The sequence below is a fragment of the Thermobia domestica genome, chromosome 7 (assembly GCF_964235325.1).
Source record: "Thermobia domestica chromosome 7, izTheDome1.hap1.1, whole genome shotgun sequence".
Taxonomy (NCBI): Eukaryota; Metazoa; Arthropoda; class Insecta; order Zygentoma; family Lepismatidae; genus Thermobia; species Thermobia domestica.
In genome coordinates, this window is record NC_137460.1 from 210,526,035 (window position 1) to 210,545,777 (window position 19,743).

The window sequence follows — 19,743 nt, forward strand, 5'->3', positions numbered from 1 at the left end:
AATTTCTTTTAAATTCTGCGATTTTTATGAAATATGAAATTTACTCCTATCGTTTTACTCTTGTTTTGGATTGGGGTCACGATGACTCAGTGGTAGAGCATTCATTTCTCATCATCACCATCTCCCTTAGCCTCGGTGTGTAACATGGGACATTAAACAATAAATTTCATTTCATTTGTTTTGGATTGAAATTAATCAAAGGAAATTCTCTAATCTTCCGAAAGCATGTTATATATAATTTTAGACTCCCGGTGAGGGCACTCGGTCGAAAAAGTCTGAAGCGCTTTTTCAGGCCAGCCAGCCTGAATGAGGTTTTCCTGATCTTTCCTCATTCATACCAGGCAAATGCCGAGGTAATACCTAACTTATAGGTCCCAGGTCGCTTCGTTCCTTCCCCACTCCTTTCTTCCTTTCCTTTCCCCGGATAGTGTACTCGCCGAGGAACGTCACTCCTTAAAACTTGACGGGCTAAATGGTCTTAGATGTCGAAAGCCCAGAAATCTAAATCCCTAAATATAATTTTAGTTTTTTTTTTCTTAAATAGCCAATTTTCATGAGACATTGTGTGTTTTCTTTCAGATGTCCTAGTGAGATCTATTATTATTGGTTGACCTCAGACGCCAGTTTTAAGATAGTGCTTTACGGTCTCGTTCGTTTTTTTAAAACAATATTGAATCAGGGCGTGTGTTCTCTGAGTTAATTATCCCCTCTGATGGTTGGGTTTAAAATTGGTGAAGGGTATGGTGATAAAAATGTTCTATTGAAAAAATTGCTTTCTTTTATATTTTATTGTGTGATATTGTATTTACTGAGTTCAGTGTATCAAACATAAAAGCAAATTGCACCTTGCTACAGAACATTGAGAAAATATTAACCTGATGAGTGCACATTGTCTAGGTATTTTCACAATGACAGCATCAACTAGATTCAGAGGAGGTTCAAGAATATAAGCTAGTATTACCTATAGAAATAGTAGTAATAATATGCTGCTTCCGCTAACTATTCGAATATATTCATATGTTTTTCAGTAGGAAGCAAAAAAGTAGTACTGTTACACTATTACATATGTGCATAAGAAAGTTACATGCAATACTAGTTGAAAGGCTATATCCAACGAATATTTCTGCTTGCATATAGACAGTACATTTTATGCAGATACTTTAGCAGGTAAATGCTGTTACACTCACAAGAATCTACTCGATACATACAACTTATTTCTAGGATATTTTATGTGTGTTAATGGCAAGGTGCTTAAATGCTCGCTTCAGAGTCTGAGTTCGATTGCGAATTGAATCAGCGTTATCTCATGGTTCACAAGAAGCATGAATGATATTGTATCTTACAACCACGATGGTAAAAGAAGACACATTCATTTAATTGACACCTGAAACACGGAAGGTCATTCATCGTTTCTTTATATTTTATAAAGTATTCTAAATGAAGATCCTAATGGATATGCACCATTTTCTCCAAAGGCATTTCAATAATCGATTACTAAAGAATATAAGAACCTAAATGATTCAGGGTTCAAAACATGATTTCATTTTGTGGACGTTCAAAGTTAATTACTAAACTATACGCTTACGAAAATTATCTAAAATATCCCCCTACAATACTACAGTGTTTAAATTGATTAGATTTCGGGATCATTTTCAAAATCCAATAAATCCATTACGACATGAATATCCTTGCCCCTCCCCCCAAAAAACTGTGTAAATCAATGTCATATTCATATATAAAATATTAGATAAACAAAAAATCAAAACTCGATACACCCCACATAGGAATAAAATTGTATAATAAACTTTCAATTTCTGTTAAATAAATGACAAATTCCCAATTTGAAAATGTTGACAATATTATCTATACATAAGCATCTGTTCTATAGCATAGTGAAATACATCAAGAATACTGAAACTCAAACAAACTATTTGCTGAGCAAAACAATATATTTACATAATAAACTACATACGTGTTACAGTTTCGCCAACTAACACTTTGGCTTCATCAGAGATAGTGTGTTTGCATTTAAGTACATACAAAGCAAAGCTTCTACTTATGGGAAATATTACAAGAATGCTGACATATGTAAAGTGTTGTTACCATCAACATTTCGTACTGTCTGACGAAGTCACGAACCAGGAGTATCATTTCAGATTTTTCTTGGGCAGGGACAAGACTCCTTGATATAAGTAAAATTTCTCGTTTTTCATTGATTTACTACTATTCTATTAATAAAATCTATATAAATCTCAAACTCGGGGGGTGCAACTGCCCCTCCCTGTCCCCTCTAAATGACGCTCCTACCATGAACGAGAAGTTCTTAAGGTAGAAAAAAAAATTCTAGCTTTTCATCCCGTGATAATGTCTTTTAGACAAAAGGGATCGGATGAATTAAGAAAGTGAATGATTATGAAGAGTTGCTGGTATGAGAGTGTGGAACACCCAATAAACCCATGAACACGGTGTTTTCTGCCACAAATTCACATGGCCTGTAATCGAACCAAGGTCCTTTCGCACGAGAGGTGAGCGCTATACCACAGAGCCATCTTTTTTCTCCCTCAGAAATCAATATGAATCATTATATGATATTTAAGATATTGATAAGCACTGAGGAATTGTTTACACCACTTGCGCAAAACTAATCGTGGACATGCTATTGATAATAAACATGCAAGCAGATAAAAAAAATCAAGAATAACAAGGAAATTAATCGTTCTGGGGGAAATTGACAGGCCTACTTGTCCCGCCAAAACAGCAGAATACATATATTATTTCTTTTTTCGTTTGCCTTGGCCCCATATACATTCATTTATTTATATTTCTGTTTGAATCATTTTAACGGAAGTAGTGGAAGGGAAGATAGGTGAATTTTTCTCAATGAATGGTGGGGACAGTCGGTCTAGTGCGTTTGCACACGGCAACGATAATATCGGTGGAACCACCGATAATGTCGGCGGTGAAATCGACTTCAATGTATTCAAATCGTAGCTTGCACACGCCACCGATATTATCGGCCGATCCTCCGACACGCAGATGCTGTCGGCCAAGCCCCCGATACTGTCGGCGATACCGCCGACACCGATTTTGTCGGGGGCAATGTTTTCTTATGTTTGGATGCACACGCCACCGATAATGTCGGCCGGTCAGCGGGTTAGATGAAGAGAGTGAGTGACAAGGTGCTGTGTATTTTTGTTTCGTTTCTTGTCTTTGGAATTTTGTTGTTTCCATTTTCTATTACAATTGTATAATATTATTATTATTATCTTGTCCTATAAACAACTTCGGAACAGCTTATTATTTTTTTACAGTCTCTGTTTTGGTGTAGCTAATTCCCTTTATTAAATAAATATAAAATGTGGGGAGTCTGAAGAGTACTGGCTTCCCTCTAAATAGCTTTTACCAAATAGAATATAGGAAATTTAGATAACCAATTTCTTGATTATTTTCCACTCCTTTTTTATTTTTGTTCTTTCTCTCTCTCACACACACACACACTCTTTGATGGTATATTTTTTAATCTATTAATGCTTTTAAATTTTAATACATTCTGGAAATTAATTTAAGCGTAATTTTCAAAGTTTGATACACTGTGAACATAAGCATATGGAAAAAATCCTGATTATTATTACTTTCTTTCATTTTCATCAGAATTGTGTGCAAATCTCTTTTCCCGGTTCCACTCAATAAGCAATGATTGAATAAAATATTTGTTGACAAGTCAAAGTAGAATTATTATTATTTTGAAACGAAACCAGCACAATCAAACACTCTTTCCAAAGCTCCAAGGACAAGTTACTCATTTGGCATTTTCTTGATTGTGATCTCAACAATAGGGATGTGACTTCATGCTTCACTTGTTGCAGATTTTTTCTCTCATTTCCAAAACTATCCCAAATCCCCCTTTTTAAAAATAATTTGTGAAATGGCAATTGAAAACAAAGACCAAAGCGATGTATCCAAGTTTTCTCTCTCCCCTTTGTACCGGGATCGACCCCCTGATAGAGTTCTGCAGTTTAGCTACAGTGACTGAATGAAAAGGTTGTGTATTATAGCATTCGTATCTTTCTAGTTTTGCTTAGATTTTTAGAGATGACAGGAACTTTTCCATTCGATATTTTAACCCTCATTGAACTTGTGTAATGTAGACCTTGCATATGGGATAAGATAACAGACTCTTTCAAGGACAGAATTGAAAAGCAAAAAGCATGGCGAAAAGTTTATGCAAGCCTTGCCCAGGATTTTGAGTTCATGGACAAAAAGAAACGAGAAACGACAGGTATGTATGCAACAGCGCAAATCTGTCTTCAACATGGGGGGGGGGCGGTAAGATCGTTCCCATATTATATATATATATATATATATATATATAGCGATGTTCAAACTATTTCTGTAGTCGAGAAACAATGCTGTGGAGGACAGGGCCTAAAATTGAGTGGAGTACTCCACACTGAGAAAAAAAAATGTAGGTGGCATACTTAAAAACGTAGGTTACATTCGTAATTCCTGTAGTTTCTGGACTTAACGTACAACCGTATATAACATCCTGCAGCAAACGTATAGCTGAAAAAGTATGTATTATACGTACTGTCTGCACAAGTGCAATGACGTCATTCGTGTGACGTTATCTGCAGTAACAAGTATATACGGAGGTAATATCTAGCTTTGTGACGTCAGGGTCGTATGTAGCATGTGGGTTAATAATGACGACATACACTGACTATCAGGACGGAGCATGATTTCAAGAAGTATGCAATATACGTTCTGTACGTATGTTTCTTGCGTTCAACCCCGAGACAGCATCTATATTGTACTTGTGCCCCATACGTACGACTAGATACAGTATACGTATTGTACGTATGTATTATACAGATTTTCCTTATGTCGCACACAGCTTGTCCAGATACAGCATACAGAATATCCGTATGCACCATACAGAGTGCATATATGTAGCTTACAGACTGTCTGCATGCAGCATATAGATTATACGTATGTCGCGTACAGGTTGGCCATATGTAATGTATAGATTGGATGTATATAGCTAATAGGTTGTCCATATGAAATATACAGATTTTACCTGTATCGAATACGTATTGCCTTCTTGTAATGTATGGATCGGACATATGCAGGATCTAGAGTGTACGTATAGTGCACCATTATTAAAGTGCTGCAACATACTGCAAAGTGCATGATACATTCTTACTGTAATGTTGTCAAATATTGTTTTACTCTGTATGAAAACAAAAATAGCTTAAAATATGGTTGATCTCCTTTGTGCCAATAATAATAAAATTAACAATACTACACTTTTCAAATCTTAGTTTGGAGCAGTGAAACTGTCCAAAGAAATGTATTTACCTGCAGGGTGTCCTATAAGTTTGGGCTTCCTGCTAATTCGTTGGAAAGCTACTGCAAAGTCAAGTGTTGAAAAGTGACACAAGCGTTAATTTTAAAATTATGGGCACAAAGCAGGGGCGGATCCAGGACGGACTTCTGGGGGGGGGGCGGTCGGCGGTAATACTGCTACTTTTAAGAGCTCCAAACTTGTTATGAATGGGTTTATTTATATATAAAATAAGAAAGTTTCCTCTTGTGGGGGGGGGGCGATCGCCCCGATCGCCCCCCTCTGGATCCGCCCCTGGCACAAAGGAGGTTAACCATATATTAAACTATTTTCGTTTCCATACAGAGTAAATCAATATGTGATATATTACTGTAAGAATTTATCATATGGTTTGCAGTTAGTTAGTTGCAGCACCTCAATAATAATGCAAAATGCACAGCCTTATACAATCCTATATTCAAACTCAAACAAGATTTACGTACAATCATTTATTAAGCTGTTATCATCCATTGCTTGTACGATATAAAGATTATTTTACCTCATTCTTTTCCTTAATAGTATCTTCTACTAAAGTGCAGTTGTTACCACAAGAGGCCTGAATAGAATTTTCCAGAAATAACTTCTCTGTACATTTTAATTAACAGGTTTTTTTTTTTTTTTAAATGTCGCAATAATTAAAAGTGTGGTGTCAGCCGGAAACGCATTCGCTTACAATATTATTCCTACTCAGTACTCGCCATTAAAAATGAAACACCAAGAAGGAGACTGGGTAGATGCGCCAAAGTTCCCAGGCCGATACCTAATAGTAAGTGCAGAATACTCTTAAACGTTCGCTGTATTCGCTGTGTGACAACGTGGTGACAGCGGAGGCGTTGTGCAGCCATCGACTAAACATATTTATTCTTCCCTGCTATAGACATTCTGCAAATTTGGACTTTCCTGGATGCATCCTTCTTAGTGTAACATTTTAAGGAAAGAGCAATTTAACAGTCTCATACATTGCTTAAAGAAAGAGCAATGATTTTCAGAATTACTCGGAAGATATATATACACAATAATTTAAAACGGTTATTTCAAACTTTGCAATTCAAAGCACGAAAAGAACTATAGATAAAGGAACACTGATTTTAGCCAAATAGTAATTAGTAAACTCAATCACACTCAGTACCATTAGTTGCTTGGTGTTATCCGTAAGTCAGAGATCACGGTATCTCATTTCGTGTAGATTTTTGCATTTGTTTAACGCTAAAAATGTATTTTATCGCTAATTGAACCCAGTACCATATATATACCGACACGACGTACCTTAGTCACAAGGTGACATGAGTGAAACACTAAACTATTCGATTGACACCTGCGGCCTTGTCAACACTAGAGAAAGTTACAAAGTGATTAAGTAAATACGGAACATAGTTCATACAAAGTATAGCGATGTATGAAGTCTCCGTTTCATACGACTTGGATAAAGGATACATCTGAAATAGCAACAAAGAAATATATAATGATTTCTCTGGATAATTTGGATTAGTCCAGAATTCGAACACACACACGCTGGTAAGTCCAACATTTTTTTTTTTTTTTAACTTCTTTCTTCGGATTCCCAATAAAGTTGACTACTGAAAAGCTGAGTTATAGATTCTGTATTAAAACAACACCTTCGCTAGACATGTTCAGTATACACATTGTCTTACATACAGAACAATACATTAGTTATTAATGCATGTCTGAAATAATAGTGCTTCGTATAGAATTTTACTTCATCCAATCGCAATAGCACAAAGATAAAAAATATTGCTAGGGATAATGTTCTTATTACAGAGAAAAAGAATTAAAATGACTTAACATTAACAATCATTTTCTTTAAACAGAGATAATATTTTATTATAATTTATGGAAGAAAGAAATAATTTGTAGTACAGTATCTTTATTAGGGTTATATATTCGTACAAAATAATGTAAGTACAACTGAGTCTGTCTTCAGAAAGGGCGTACTTTTAGCCACAACCTACACTGCTTCTTTTGACTGTCTTTCAAGCAGAATCCTGGTTTGATGCACGAAATACCTGCAACAAAAATCAGAAAATATTTAAAATGTTATATTCAGTGTGCTTAATTTGGTTGTACTTAACAATACAAAGTATCTTAACATTTTTGAGATTAAATGGACAAAATCTGTTCGGTCAGGTATGGACTTTTGGGTTGCACGTAGAAAAACTATGAAGTGTTTATTGATGCTGAACAACAACTCAAAATGTATTACCATTCAAAAGTAAGTGGGTACCTCAATGGTGTTCGGGCTACCATGGGGTACCTAATGTCTGTATTTTTTAGATATATGAAAATATATGTCTCTAAAATGTAAGGAACTGACATCTGTTTACCGAAAACCTCAACTCGGTAAGCCTTATGGATATCGAGATATGGGAAAATAAAGAGCGACACTACAGAACTGTGGAGTTTGCGTACTAGATGGTGCAGTTTCGGAAACGTAATTACGAGGGCTTACAACAACCTCAAAAGTAGTTTCAATTAAATACACTACACACACGCCCTGATGGGGGTTTTCGGGTACCATGATATTCCCAGAACTCTCATTTCTAAATATTCTAAAATATGTCTTAATAACGTTTTAAAGAACGTTAGAGGTGTGTGTTTACCGAAACCGCAAGTCGGTACGCCTAACAGTTACCGAAATATGGTGAAATAAAAAGCGACACCATAGGTACGTGGAGCTTGCATATTAGACAGTACAATTTAGAAAATTAATTAAAATATGACTATCAAGATATTGTCAAATAAAGGGAGGATCCATATAGTTATGGGGTTTTCGTGTTAGGTGGTAAAATTTCCGAAACCGGTCATGTAAAGTTAATAAGCATCAGTAGCAATTTCATCTTAAAATAATTAGGTATTTCCATGGAGTTTAAGAACATCATGGGGTCTACCAAGATTAAATTTTAAAAGTTTTGTAAAATATATTTTGACATTTGTAAAGAGTATTAGAAATATGTATTTACCTAAAAGTTCCAGCTAGTACATCTAGCAGCTAGAGAGACACCATACAATAAAAGCGTATTAGATCTTGAAATTTCAGAAAACAATTATTGATCCTAACAAAAGTTAAATAAGATGGTACTTATATGGGTTAAGTGTGAACCTCAGACTCGTCAGTACAATTTCGATCGAAAGATTAATTCAGCTCTAAATTTTCTTTGGACAATTCCAAGCGTTCATCGGGCTCTGAAATAAAGTGAACATTTTTTGTCAATATCTAATATAGCAAGCGAGATATAAGGAATTATGTATTTTATGACGTCGTAAAAATAGAGACCCACATGGATTTGTACTTTTGAGTATTTGCTGTAAGAAGAAGAAATTTCAGAAAACAACCGTATATACCTTAATAGACAATTAAATGGGCGGGGGCACAGTGGCTTAGTGGTAGAGTGCTTACCTCTGGTGTATTGGGTTCTTGGTTCGATCCACGGCCAAGTCAGTTTGTAGTGGACATCGTATTCGTGGGTTTTCTCGGGGTACTCGCCTCCCACCTTTGCATTCCATCAATTCTGTCAACAACATTCACTTGCTTTAATCATATTCTCCCTGAGACTAAAATGCATAATCGTGGGTCGCTACACTGAAATATTTCCTTTTATTTAATTTTAAAATTAAATAGGGAGTTAAGTATGATCGTATTTCTATGGGTTAAGTGAATACTCCAATAGTTTCTGCAAAAAAAAAAAAAAGATTAGTTAAATACCCTACCACTAAGCTACTGTGTCCCCGCCCACTGAATTGTCTATTAAGGTATATACAGTAGTTTTCTGAATTTTTTTCTTTTAGGAAAGACCCAAAAGTACAAATCCATAAAGATCTCTATTTTCACGTCATAAAATATATAATTCCTTATATCTTATTTACTATCTTAGATATTGACAGCGAATTTTCATTCTTTTGCACAGCTCGATGAACCCTTGGAATTGCCTGAAGAAAACCTAGGACTGAACTAATCTTTCGATCGAAATTGTACTGAGGTACTGATTTAACCCATAGAAGTACCATCTTATTTAATTTTGTTGCGACCAATAATTGTTTCCGAAATTTCAAGCTTTTATTTCACAGTGTTTCTCCAGATGTTAGATGTACTAGCTGGAAGTTTTGGGTAAATACATATTTCAAATACTGTTTACAAATGTCAGATTATATTTTCAAAAGCTTTTAAAATTTAATTTTGGTAGACTCCATGATGTTCTAACACCCCATGAAGATATCTAATTACTTTAAGATGAAATTGCTACTGGTGTTTATTAACTTTCCATGACCGATTTCGGAAATTTTAGCATCTAACACGAAAACCCCTTAACTGTGTTGGTCCTCCCTTTATTTGACAACATCTTGATAGCCGTTAGTCATATTTTAATTCAATTTCCGAATTGTAGCGTCAAGTATGCAAGCCCCACATACCTATAGTTTATTCCCCCCCCTAAAAAAATCAGTTCTTTACATTTTAGAGACATGTATTTCCATATATCTAAAATGCAGAAATTAGGTACCGCATTGGAACCCCATTGGAGTACTCACTTACTTTTGCATAGCAAGGTAAAAACGCCAGTGGTTCTCACTTTAAGTTTGAAAACATACTATTTTGTCTCTTCTCTGAGCATCGTGAATCTGTCGGAGCTGTACCATAGTTGGAAAGACTCACTGATCCTTCCTATAGTGACCATGTAGTCAGAATTCAAAAAGGAGTAGCCCTTGAAGGAAAAACAATATTTTAAAATCCTTGCACCAGTAGTCGTCACCTTAAAATCAAAATGTTCCAGTAGTAGTCAGGATTTTCTACCAGTGTTCATCACTCAAATAACTTGACAATTTATTCAAAAACGCACTGTGTATCAGTTTAGGGTTGAGAATACAATATAAAGTAGTAAGCTTAATAACTTTGCATCACTTTTAGCACTCAAGAAAGAAAATAAAAACGTTTTTACATACTTTTTAAAGCAATTTCAGAAAGAAAAATGTTAACTGAATACAAAAGTTAACTGTATATCACTTCCACGTTAAGAGTACAATATTAAATACTATGTTTAATAACTATACGTCACTTTAAACTCTCGAGAATGAACATAAACAATTGTACATACATTTTAAAAACAATCTGAGAAACAAAATAAGTTAACTGAATTCAAAATTTAATTATACATCACCTTAAGCTTAAGAATACACTATAAAATGCTGAGATTAATAAAAAATGAAATCTTTAAGTTTAACGTCCCACGGTTATGCCGGTTAGGATAAGGAGACGGTGATAATGAGAAATGAGTGAAATGGTGGAATGAACAAAGTGGGAGGAAACGGGAGAACCCCGAGAAAACCCACGAGCAAGGTGTTTGTCCACCACAAAGTCCACACGGCGCGAGTTGGGATCGAACCAGGGACCCCAAGCACCGGAGGTGAACGCTCTACCACTGAGCCACCGCCCCCCTGAGATTAATAACAATGCATTACTGAAGAATGAAAACAAAAATGTTTTAGCTACCTATATTGTATTTACATGTTATTTCTCATTAACATTTTTTTTTTGATAACTCATGATCAAGTCTAGGGATGCGCAAGAGAAAAGATTTGAGGTTGTCTCCTCTCGAAAAGGTGCCGCGAAAGTTGTCTCGTCTCGAAAACTGGATCCGTTTCTATTGGAAAAGCTCTATCTTGTCTCGAATTTCGTAACAAAAATTGTCTCGTCTTGTCTCGTGCGCATCCCTAATCAGGTCCATAGCCAAAAACTTCATTTCGGAGGGTGCTCGATAGGGCTTTGGGATATCCGAATTTAGATATAGATAATCGATGTCGACAAACTATCGAAACTTGTTCGAAATATCGAAAAATACAGCAATATCGAAATATAAACAATATCAAAAATCGAAAATATAGAAATATGAAAGAGATAAAAAATATGGATATATCGAACAAAAATGGATATATGATCTTGGAATACGATTTGGTGGAATAATGAGGGAGAAAAATAATCATTGATTAAATATTAAATTGAAAAGAAATAAGAGCCTGACGCTCAAATACTTATCTATCCGGCACCCATCTTGATCCCCATAAAATATCATGAAGTGCTTCATTGATTCTAAACCCAATAATAGTAATTTAACAATAAACACAATATATAATTTACTACGCACCTTGAAATGTAGAAATTAATGATTGTAATCCCCAGCTTTCCAATAGACCTTTGATTTCTCCAAATGAAGATTCGGATATCTTGTTTCTTCTCAAGCAATAATGGGTTACAATAATCAGTTGCAGTCCAAAGCCAAGTCACTAAGTTAAGCATAAAAATAAAAGAATTCATTAGTTAGATGCATACAAAATCCTACGCATGTAAATCCGAATCTACTTGTATTAAATTGTAAATTTAAACAAACTAAATTATACTACAGTTATAGTGACATCAAACATACATTAAATAAGGTATACAGGGTGTCTCAAAAGTCCCCTGACATAGGGTAACTCTGTTATTATCAGAGTTACAACAGAATGTAGGAGGGAAAAGCATATCCAATTATGATGTTTTCAATCTAAAGTGAAGGAATTTTTAAAATCGGATGACCCGTTTGCGCTGTACACTCTCTATGCGCCCAATGTGAAATGAAAATGCAACGTTGCCATTTACCTGGACCCACAACAGAAGTGAGTGAAGTTACTGTCTTTTACGCTAACATGTCGATGGCCAGCCCCCGTTTCAAACAGTAACTTCATTCACTTATGTCGTGGGTCCAGGTAAATGACAACGTTGCATTTTCATTTAAAATTGGGTGCATAAAGAGTATACAGCACATTCATCTTGTCCGATTTTTTAAAAAAGTGTTCACTTTAGATTGAAAACGTCATATTTCGAGATGTTTTTCCTCTTACATTTTGTCGTAACTCTGATAATAACAGAGTTACCCTATGTCAGGGAACGTTTGAGACATCCTGTATACATCATAAGAGGTTCCTTTCTTAATTCTACACGGATGTGGTTTCATTGAATGTGAGGTGGGTGATACACATTAGGCCTTTTGGGAGTACGTCACACGGACGACCGTAATTTTGTGTTCAAAATTTTTATGAACTGGTGGGATATGTGATACATATGGCCACGGGCTAGAATTTTCTCAGTATGTCAAATATGCAATCAGATTTCATGCAGCTTAATTTGGTGAAAAGCTATTGCCAATTGAACGTTACATTTACCTCTTTCTTGCAGATGTTGAACCATGCCGTTAGCACGTGAGGAATGGATCGAAATAATCAAACTGTGGGGCGGGAGGAGTATATGTGCAGTGGTTGCCGATTGCAGAGTCATCCACAATGTGACTCTGTGTCACATGTTTCAGTGTCACAGTAATTAACTAAATTTGAGAAGACGGGCACATTCGTGAACATACATCGTAGCGGTTCAAACTCGCGGGACCTTGTTCCTTCCCCATTTTGAACCGGTACATGAAAATGCCATTTACTCCATGTTTGCCTGCGCCGATTTTGAAAATTCCTTCACTAATCGATTTCTCCCGTTGAGTACTACAAGAACCAGTTAAAATCTCGCGGGCCCTTTATTCTTCCCCATTTCGAACCAGTACATGAAAGTGCGATTTTTTTTCATGCTTGCCTGCGCCGATTTTGAAAATTCCTTCACTAGTCGATTTCTCTCGACGAGTACTACAAGAATCAGTTAAAATCTCGCGGTCCTTTTTTCTTCCCATTTTGAACCGGTACCTGAAAATGCGATTTTCTTCATGTTTGCCTGTGCCGATTTTGAAAATTCTTTCAGTAATCTATTTCTGTCTTCGAGTACTACAAGAATCAGTTAAAATCTCGCGGGCCCTTTTTTCTTCCCCATTTTGAACCGGTACATGAAAATGCGATTTTCTTCATGCTTGCCTGCGCCGATTTTGAACATTCCTTCACTAATCGATTTCTCTCGTCGAGTACTACAAGAATCAGTTAAAATCTCGCGGTCCTTTTTTCTTCCCCATTTTGAACCGGTACATGAAAATGCAATTTTCTTCATGCTTGCCTGCGCCGATTTTGAAAATTCCTTCACTAGTCGATTTCTCTCGACGAGTACTACAAGAATCAGTTAAAATCTCGCGGGCCCTTTTTTCTTCCCATTTTGAACCGGTACCTGAAAATGCGATTTTCTTCATGTTTGCCTGTGCCGATTTTGAAAATTCTTTCAGTAATCTATTTCTGTCGTCGAGTACTACAAGAATCAGTTAAAATCTCGCGGGCCCTTTTTTCTTCCCCATTTTGAACCGGTATATGAAAGTGGGATTTTTTTTTCATGCTTGCCTGCGCCGATTTTGAACATTCCTTCACTAATCGATTTCTCTCGTCGAGTACTACAAGAATCAGTTAAAATCTCGCGGTCCTTTTTTCTTCTCATTTTGAACCGGTACCTGAAAATGCGATTTTCTTCATGTTTGCCTGTGCCGATTTTGAAAATTCTTTCAGTAATCTATTTCTGTCGTCGAGTACTACAAGAATCAGTTAAAATCTCGCGGGCCCTTTTTTCTTCCCCAAGCCAATATTTTTTTGTATATTTTGAATGTATTCAAGTATGGAACAAAAGTATTATATAATTCCCTTAGTAGGCTTCTCAACTTAATATTTTTCAACTTAAATTTTATTTATTTTAATTATTTATTTTCTTGTGACTCAATATTTAATTGCAATCGTTCATTGGGGAGAAGGGTGGCCATTCTCAAATATATAAATATAGTATTCTTAAAATTTATGTGTTCTCGTACTATTAGTTTCTTCCACTAGACCTGGAAATTGCAAAATTAATACCTGGAAAACCTGCAAAATTCAGGGAAATTGAGTTCCATATTTATGTATGAACACTGCTATTTACATTTTTTTTTTTCGAATAGGGAGAACTGTACGAAAGGGTGGTTTGAGAATAGTATAACAGTAGGTTTCTGGGAGTGTTGTTCGAAATGAAATCTTTAAGTTTTACGTCCCACTATTATGCTGGCTAGGCTCAAGATGACGGGGTGTTGTTCGGTGGGGGTCAATGTTGCCAATTTTGGGTAAAGTCGCTAAATAAGGGGAATTCGACCTCAACGATAGCGCAGGGTGACCATAAAATTTTCAGTTAAAAACGGGACAGGTTCTTGCAACACTAGACTTTTAGATCTACCTTTGTTCTTATCAGTGCCTTGATATCAGAGTTCCCCCTCTCTCTCTTCGTTACAGAGCGGGTACTTATGAAAAAGGAAAGACACGTTGAAGTTTGTTTAACACACAACCAACTGCTAAAACCTCTGCTGCCTTTCGAGCAGTACTGCGAACTATAGAGTATGTTTAATATAGGGATTTTCAGTTCAATTTTTGCCGCTTTGTTATTATTAATACTTTTAAAAGGAGTAAAGGTACTGGGTTTGTTATTTACTTCTTTCATTTACATAAAACGGGACGAATACTACTTTTTTCCATCTACTGACGGGACGGCCGCGACACGCCCCTAAAACGGGACTGTCCCGGTCAAAACGGGACGTATGGTCGCCCTACGATAACGACAAAAGAAAAAATTCCGATTGGAGACTTTTTTGGGTGATTTTTAAATAACGATTTACCTACTTACACATTTAGCGACTTTTTGCTGCAAACAAAATGTCCATCTGTAGAGAAGCATTATTAGTTCAAAACAGTTTTTACGTTCTTTTTTTCTGTTTGTTTGTTTTAATCAGCGCAAGTGATGAAGAGTTTGGAAATACAGCGTACTCACTACTCCACAATCCTGCATTGTTATGTTACCCTTGCCCTCTAACGAAGAATAACTACAAACTTGATGTCCTTTAGTTCGCAGAGTTTCCGTTGAGAGACACACGTAATACATCATTACCGATAGCAACAAGATTAGCTATAGATGCGTGAAAAAAGGCGAAGAAGGTGTTTGTTATATTTGTCCTCTGGGGTCTTTTAATTATTCTGCACTTTTTCTTTTACAAAAAATTGCTTAACGTAAGTACTGTAGTGTTAATTATTTCGGAACTATTTTGACCACAACATGAACAAAAGTACCCGAAACAACCTGAAATGATCCCTGAATTAAAGGATTGGTTGCGCCCTGTTTACAAAGATGTGAATAGAACCAGCGGCGCAAATCTGTCTTCAACATTGGGGGCGGAGGGGGGGGTAAGACCGTTACCATACTTTTTTGGCGATGTCCAAAATACTTATGAAGTTGAAAAACAATGTTGTGGAGGATCAGAGTTGTCTTTAGCGTTAGGAGGCTGCAGATTTGAGGCTTATTCTGGGGGACATCTATTTTATCTCACGTTCCTTTGTAGCAATCGGACAAAAATCATCAAATTTCTCCCAAAAAACACATTTCAAATCGGATTATTTGGGAGAAGTCCCCCTCAGTTCCAAGATTGAAGGGGACATGTATCCGTCATCCCCCCCCCTGGATTTGCGCCAGTGAGTAGAACATATTGTTTAGTTTACATCTACAACTTTTACAATGCTTATAGACAATGAATTTCTCGATTATTTCTTATAGCGACTTTTCACCCAAAATTGGAGTCGTCACCTCTCGTTTCGCAAACTTATTGCCAACATTTTAGAAACTGGTTGCGGGGAGAGCTACAATGGATGATTCAAGTTATTTCGTCGCTTCCGCTGTGAACCTAAGTACAAGATTCCAAAAGTCACATTTTTTTGGTTCCAAACAATATGTCTGCTGGGTGAAAGCATAGACTGGAATGTGTTGCCTTTCCTACCTTATCTTTAATCCCATAGTAGCTCCTTTCCCAAAGTTAAAAAAATGCAATTCTTCCTTTCTTAATAGTACTTATGACCCAAAGTATTACGTAAGCATTGTATGTTACTTATGTAGCTCACAGAGCCGCAGCTATGGGCGAGCAAGCAAAGCACGTGTCCCGGGCGCGTGGTTGGAGGGGCGCCTAAAAGAGAGGTTATATATTAGTACTTTTCCTGGCGGTATTTAATACTTTTCATCAGAGTGCGAAATCATGAAATCAAAGTGAGAGGAAAAAATGAAATGAAATCTTTGAGTTTTACGTCCCACGGTTATGCCGGTTAGGCTAAAGGAGACGGTGATTATGAGAAATGAATGAAATGGTGGAATGAAGTAAGTGGGAGGAAATGGGAGAACCCCGAGAAAATCCACGCACACGGTGTTTGTCCACCACAAGGTTCACTTGGCGGGGCTAGGATCGAATCCGTGATCCCAAGCACCAGAGGTGAACGCTCTACCACTGAGCCACCGCGGCCCTAAAAGTGAGAGGAGACTGGAGGAGTGAAGAGAGAGAGAGAGAGACAGAGAGAGAGAGAGAGAGAGAGAGAGAGAGAGAGAGAGAGAGAAGAAAACGCTCGCACTTTTACACTTCAAAGTAAATTAAGTCATTTATTTTTTCTGTCCCCCTCCTCCCCCTCCCCTAAGTTCTGTCAAAGTAAATAGCTAAAAACACTCCCAGGCCAGAACCGCATCTACGTTGGAAATTTGATCGAGATCGGTCGGTCGGTGCAAGAGATTAAGAAAAAATGAAATGAAACCTTTGAGTTTTACGTCCCACAGTTATGCCGGTTAGGCTAAGGGAGACGCTGATGATGAGCAATGAATTAAATGGTGGAATGAAGTAAGTGGGAGGAAATGGGAGAACCCCGAGAAAACCCACGCACACGGTGTTTGTCCACCACAAGGTTCACTTGGCGGGGCTAGGATCGAATCCGGGACCCCAAACACCAGAGGTGAACGCTCTACCACTGAGCCACCGCGGCCCCCGGCCGGGAATCGAACCCGGGTGTCCCACGCCAAAGGCGTGTTCATTAACCACTTAGCCACGAGGGAGCTCATCTGTGAGGCAGTGTAAACCCCCCAAAAAAGAAAGAAAATAAACGCACACTGGATGTTTGCGCAATTGAGGATCAAAACATTCTCAATGGAGTATGAGAAATAGTAAACGTCAATCAATGTGTGCTTTTGCTTATTCATTACTTCGTTAATACTTAATTCCTTCTAGAAATAGTGAAACAATACTATGAAGAAACACTAATTAAACTAATAACAATTACGTTGTATTTCTTACCATACCGTTTTTACCACCCATAGAATTTCAATCTAGCACTATACTGCATTAGTCACGCCGTAACGAAAGCTGAAATTCAAAGACCTGGCACTCGTTAACTGTTGAAGCTGTGTTGTATCTACCTGTATATCACGCGGCCTGCGTTGGTACTCCTCAACATAAATACGTCACAGCCCAAAGCCAGGAAACATCACAAACAGAAGACAGGGGCACAAGCAGTGCCTGACACTTCACGAACTCAAACCCACCAAGACTCAACTCAACATGACCTTCAATTACGTTCTAGAAACCAAACCAGTGCTAAGGCACAAACTCACCAACTTCCTATATGAAAACACAAGAAAAAAATCTAACGTTTTGGTTCCAAAGTGATGACATAACAATAATACTAAAAAGGTTTTAATTTTCAGTAACCCAAACATTAATTAACTAGGGAACATAACAAAGCAAAAATAAATAAATAAAAATAAATTAAATTAAAAAATAAAAACCTGACAAGTAAGCTCTCCCTGACTACTTTTTTTTTTAATTTCAGTGAGGCTGTAAAATATGTCAATATCTTCGTTATATATATATATATATATATATATATATATATATATATATATATATATATATATATATATATATATATATATATATATATATTTCATTGTAAACAAGTTCTTTAAACAAAAGAAAGCTCTGAGAGCGCTTACCTCTGACGCGGTAGGTCCCTGGTTCGATTCCTGCTCCCGACAAATAGGCTTTTGGTGAACACTGTAGTTGTGGTTATTCTTAAGACTTTCCAGTTTCCTTATATTTTCTTGATTCCACCATTATCATGTATCTCATCGTCACCTTCTCTCTTACATTGATGTACAATCATGGGGCGTTAAACTAAAAGAAAAAAAAATCTTGCAAATATCCTAGTAAAAATGAGTTTTCTAAACTACACTAGTGGCCCCGCGTAGCGTATTCGCTAACGCTCTCGCCTTCGGTGCGAACGGTCCCGGGTTCGATCCCGGTGGGGGAACTCGGTCGAAAAGGTATCAAAAGATTTTAAGTCCAGCCATCCTGAATGAGGTTTCCTTGGCTTTTCCTCATTCACAGCAGGCAAATGCCGGAGTGGTACCTAACATATAGGTCCCAGGCCGTTTTCTTCCTTTAGTTATGCAATTATGTTAAGCAGCCCTGTAGTAAAACTGCTCCAAGTAATAAATCGTCACATATAAAACGGAATGAATAAACACATAACATTCATTTTGCTACCTTGAAATGTAAAATGTTTCAAAACATTAATATTCAAAGATTTCTCAAAATTCAGATTCACCCATTCCATTGTCCTCAATCATTAACGAGTTTTGCAATAGTAAGAATTGTATTCATAAACTACATTACTTACTTAGTACTATATTAAAGCAAGTTACACTAAAAGAATATATAATTAATGGAATATTTAACTAAAGTAATAGTTAACTAGTGTACTTACCCAAGCACTTGTTTCCTTCCTCTCTTCTTTTCCGTTTGTAAACAACCTCGTTTCGCAAGCAAAAGACGGTAGTTCAATGACGTCAGCAGTGACGACGCTAGCTTTAAGTTCTTAGGGGGGCAAAGGAGGGGCAGATACATTTTCGGGGGGGCGGCTATTTGCCATACCAAAAATGGTATATTTATTACGTTTGACTTATTTTACATTACATTGTGCATTTCGTTGCTGTTTTCATATCAGACCTATATGATTATAAATTAAACTTATTTCAAGTAAAATTTGTAACTGACAAATAAGTAACGTCTGCACATGAAATATTTTTCAATGAAACTTTTGAAGCCTGAGTATAAATTGAATTACTTTCGCGTATGCTACAAGTAACAAATGCGTCCGACATATGCATATATATACAGAGAGAGAGAGAGACAGGGAGAGAATTTACGAGGAGCTGCTGAAAATGTCGTAGTCCAATCCAGAAGGAGTATAGGTACTAGGTAGAAAAATGAAAGTAGTTTAGAAAAACATATCTCTGTATGTATATACAAATTCAAATTTTCATATTAATAATGAAATTCTTATTGTTTTTCAGGTCTCTGAAGTGATTATGCGTGCCCAAACATAATTTTACGAACATCCAGATTCTAACTGTTATAACATGTTTGTTCCACCAAGGGAAGTCACTGAAGTAAATTAATTAGGAAATCAGTGAAACACGACGGGACTTTCGTCCGTTATATACAGTGGTGAAGAAGTAAGTGGTTTAGTATAAACGTGGCGATTTCTCAACAAATTATGCTTTACATCCATAATGATTAAAA